Consider the following 5,267-nt stretch of genomic DNA (forward strand, 5'->3'; position numbering starts at 1 on the left):
TGCTGGAATCCCTAGCATGTATGCACTGCTGAAACAGAGACACCTGTGTTGGCTCGGTCATGTCATGAGAATGGATGATGGCCGGATCCCAAAGGATCTGCTCTATGGAGAATTCGTGCAAGGAAAGCACCCTACAGGTAGACCACAGCTGCGATACAAGGACATCTGCAAGAGGGATCTGAAGGGCTTAGGAGTAGACCTCAACAGGTGGGAAACCCTGGCCTCTGAGCGGCCCGCTTGGAGGCAGGCTGTGCAGCATGGCCTTTCCCAGTTTGAAGATACACTTGGCCAACAGTCTGAGGCAAAGAGGCAAAGAAGGAAGGCCCATAGCCAGGGAGACAGACCAGGGACAGACTGCACTTGCTCCCAGTGTGGAAGGGATTGTCACTCCCGAATTGGGCTTTTCAGCCACACTAGACACTGTTCCAGAACCACCTTTCAGAGCGTGATACCATAGTCTTTCGAGACTGAAGGTTGCCAACAACTTGTACATCCAGGCCATCCATCCAGGCACAAACCAGGTCTCAAGACGAAATGTGTCCATATTGCTGAGATGTTTCTCTTTGGAGGGGAACTTGGAAGTGTACTTCAAATTTCAGCTCTTTGAAATGTTGCGGCCCACTATAGCCTGGCAAAGAGAGAAGGAACTCAGCCCCCCCCCCCCTCAACACAGAGGGGACAACAGCTTATGAAGGAGTGTCACCTTGACTTGTCAACCAGACAGCAAAGAAAGGGGCTTGAAGAGGCCAGCAGTTGCTGTCACACTGGAGCTGTGCCTTTTGAAGTACAAGGAAATGTGCGGATTTCTGCTGCAACCAGTGAGGCGTAAATGTGCTGTGTTGTTACGAGTTTACCTAGTCCTTGAAGATCAAGGTCCCAGAAATAAACAGTAACCAGACAATGGGCAGTGCAGGTTGCATCTATCATTGTATGCCTGCTCAGTTCTAGGTCGCTCACAGCTTGGCAGGAGATAAATCAACAAGTCGTCCAAATGACCCAGAGCTTTCAAAGCTCCATGGACTTGCTCAGTAGGCCAAGGTGAGGCTTCCAGCTTGGCCAGCTGGGTCCGGGCTATTCCATCAAAGTTCCTGGAAGCAAATCAGAAGGTGAAGAGGCCTCTGTTTGCAATTTGTATGGGAGCAGGTGGCTGAGATAACCCATTGCCAAAAGCGCTAAGTGGTAACTTTCTTCCTCTGGGCTCATAGATCTTCTTTTATGCCGGTTTACATGGGGAGTGGGGGACCAGAGCTTTCTTTTCTACATGGCCAGGCAAAAAAAAAAAAAAAGAACTTGACAACGCCAGTATATTCTCAATGCTAAAGTTCCACCATATGGATTTGGACACCCCGCTGAGCCACCCTGGAGAGCGTGGCGATGGGAAACATGGGGTTGCAATCTCAGTTTATGAAATGTAAGCACATGATGAGAAAGCCTAAAAGGCTCTCTCAGTGGGGAAGAGGGAGCAGAATTGATGGCCATGTCTGTGTCTACGAACACCTTGCTCTGTCTGGTGCTTCCCGGATGGAAGTGGAGCCTGCCTTGCAGTTATAATGTTTGCATGAAGCTCTGCTATGCCCTGGAGCGGCAAATCTAGCAATGGTTAGGCATGGCTCAGTCCAATCGATTTTTGTCATGAAGCAATATGAACCGTTGTGTCTCAGGTATGAGCTGAGATGCCCCAAAGAGCGACTGGGAAGGTGGAGATAGGCAAAGCCACCCAGAGTCACAGAGATTGCTCTGAGGGAGTATGTTGCAGTAAGCAAGCAGCCAAAATCACACTGTATCTGCGGCTCAAGGCCACACACTCCCGGGAATGAAGACGACACACAGCAGATGTCCACCACCAGATGTCCTTTACTATGTCCAAGATCCAAGCAGACTTGAAAGCAAACAGTTCTGATAGTACACAAATCACGATCCTCACTGACGTAGCTTCCCGCACACAATCCACTCTGCACCTCCCACAATGCAGCTTGCTCCGGCTGCAATATATTCTGGCTCTAGCCAATCAGGGCGAGCTACTGTCTGGTGATGTGCTGAGTCACCATCGGGTGATACATAGGGTGACACACCAGGTGACAGTATCTGGTGACCTGGTCTTGCATCAGCCACTCCCACGATGCTATGCTTTGCTGTCAGGCCAAGACAGCAGAGCCTTGTTCTATCCAGCCTGCAAATTCCCAGCAGGCCTGGAGCTGATACCACAACAGAGTAAGTTGCTCCAAGACGAGTCAGAGGTAGACTGGGGTTTTTAGATCATCCCTCCTGGGCTACACACACCTTCCTAAACCCTAAAAGGACAGACTTCTGATCCGGCCTCTTTCACTTTTCCTCTGTCTCTTGTCTCACCTGTTGCCAGGTAGGTTGAGATGCAACTGAGAGCATGAAGCTCCTGACATTCTTGTGGTGGGGCATCTCAGAACAATCCTTCTGGGACCTGGTGTGGGGTCGTGGGACCGGGTCTGGTGCTGGTTTCTTCCACCTCCGGATTGGACAATGCAGAATGGGGACCAGGACGCAGAGTTGCCGCAGATTTGGGAAGAGGGGAGAAGCAGCAAACAGCATTTTTGCCAGCTCCAATCCAAAGTAGGTTTGGAATTACTGCTGATCTGTTGGATTTCTCCAAACACTCCTGTGAGCCATGCTCTTCCATCCTTCCAAGGAGTTCAGGGTAGCCTTGCGAGCTTTCCTCCATTCCACTTGCACTATCCCAGTGAGCTAAAGTTAGACTGAAAGTCTAACTGAAAGACTAAACCTGGCTGTTCCTGCTCTCTAACCACTACAGCATCCTGCCATCTCCTCCAGCCCTTTTTTCTCCCTCTCCTGTCCTGCACATTGGACTCCTTTTTCAATGTATCCCTCCCTTCACATCCTGCTCAACTCCTACTCCAGCTTTCGGACTTTCAGAGCAGGACTGTGATGACCGTGTAGGGTGTCGAATCTAAGCACCACAGGGCCAGCACTGGGTCTAGAGTTGTTATTCCAAGCTTCAGGACCAGAGAATGGGTGAGGCACCTTGCTGTATCATGTCTGCCATGAATGAGAAGAACCATTAGAAGCTCATCCCCACTGTGATGTCCAGTTAAGCTACCTTGTGACAGCCAATGTACGGAGCAGGAGTAGCAAAACATGGGGCATCACAATGACACAATGTCAGCAACAGGGGTAAGTGCTGCGGTTGCCTTGCTTTGTAAGGAGCACATTTGAGCACAGCTTTGAATTGTGCCAATGGATGCAACTGAATTTTTAACCCCAATGGAAATTTCAGGGGAACTGGAGGCAAATGTCAGGTAGAAACATCTGAGCAATTGTGAAGGGGGTGAAAAGGATTGTGAGATGACTATGGGTAGGAAAAATGTCTCTGGGGTTATCCCATCCATCCTTCATTCTGCAGCAACATATACATCTATAGGCCTGCAGTGGCACCCCGGTGAAGAAAAAGATGCAAGGCTTTCTCCAGGGCAGAAGCCGGACCGGGAATCCACACCCATTGAGCCATCAGTTCTGACACCAGACAACGCTTTCCTGTCGACGATACCATCTTGCACTCCAGCCAGCCCCGGCTGCAGCTGCATTGCAAACCTCTCCAGCATGTAAACACTTATTACTGTCGCTTCTGCGGAGCAGCCCATAATGTCTGTCGCTCTCTAATCCCTTCCCACACTACCGCCTTCATCCCTGCCAGGCTCCAGCCGTTTATTCTGGTGTGATGGCTTCCATGCCCTATATAGCCATCCTTTCTCCTGCAGACATTGATGAGCTGCAGATACGGACTGTCATTTCACCGCCCTTTGCATTCGCAATCTGCTTCTTCCGACTTCCATAGGAGAAAGGAAGCCACTGCTGCTGTGCAGGGTCAGGGCTGCCACTTTTCCTGCACCCACTCGGCTCCTGTACCATTAACTGAAAAAATGGTAATTGAAGCAGGCCACGCTTTCACCAGCATGCAGATTTCAGAATTTGGTATGGTGGGGCACACTATCTCAGTGGTGTAGCTAGCCACCCTGGAGCCAGGTGCAAAGTTAAAAATGATGTCCCCCCACATCACATTTGGAAGTGACATCACTTCCAGGTGTGACATCACACCCATGGTGTTTTTTGTTTTTTGTTTTTTTTTAAATGGAAAATAAAATTTGCTGCCTCCCCCACCCCCAGCTCCCTTCCTGCTTGCCTCCCATGATACAAGAGTGGCAATTGGAGTCTCTGGCCACTCACTCCCCTTGCTCTTCTACCTCCCCCCTACCCTTCTCCAGCTTGCTCCACCCCCCCCCCCGAGCCCCCTGATCTCCTTCCAGGCCTCAGGAGCAAGGGAAGCAAGGGGCCAAAGACAGTGAATGAAGTCTCAGGTAGCCACATGAGGGAGAACAGACAGATCAACACAGCCCAGAAAGGGTGAATGCTCGCCACATGGGGTTTGGTTGGAAAGGGAAGGCAAGCCAGCTATTTAAGGACAGCTGACAGAAGCCAAGGGGAGGAGAGGTGGTCAGCTCATGACAGTAAAGTTGAGCCCAGCCAGGGGGCAAGGGAGGCCCAGAGACTTCTGGAGCCTGGACAAGGGTTGCGGATCCTGTAGCACTGGGTGAAGACCTGGTAGGACTGGCTATGCTTCAAGCCTAACCCAGTGAGCCCCATGCCATACCTTCAAAAAGGACCCACGGCCTGGGCTAACCAAGAGTGAACTCAGGTCCTACTTACTTGAAGGAGGAAGACCAGTTGATCTTCCAGGTGGTCCGGACTTGTTGGGACTCATGGCACAACCTGTAGAGAGATGGAGGCAGCAGTCATGTTAAGAGAGACTGTGACACGCTGGGCTGTGAAGAAACATATCTGCACATGAATGGTAAAGATGCTTGCAGAATAAAGGGATGTCCCCTACCCTGAGTCTGAGTAGTCAATTGGTGCAGTAAGCAGTCAGAGAGGGCCATGTCCTTGTGCAGCTCTCCACGGGACTCCCACCTCCCCAAGGGGGAGAGGATACCACAGGGACATCAGTTAGCTATGCTAGGTAAGGCCAAAGACCCACCAAATTCAACCTCTTCTTTCTGCCGCTTTCCCAGCATTTTCCAGAGTGCCGCTGAACCCAGTCGTAGCACACAGTCAGCATGACTAGTAGACATTGATAGACCTGTTCTCCTTGAATGTGTCCACACAAAGGTGATGGGCACAGAAGTGATCTTGGGAGTCAACACTGGGCTTTGGACAACTGCCTGTCATTGTCCATCCCTAACGCCACTCCTGCTGTGTGAATACGAGGCCCCCTTTGGTTG

Source organism: Tiliqua scincoides, chromosome 11 (genome assembly GCF_035046505.1).
Source record: "Tiliqua scincoides isolate rTilSci1 chromosome 11, rTilSci1.hap2, whole genome shotgun sequence".
Lineage (NCBI taxonomy): Eukaryota > Metazoa > Chordata > Lepidosauria > Squamata > Scincidae > Tiliqua > Tiliqua scincoides.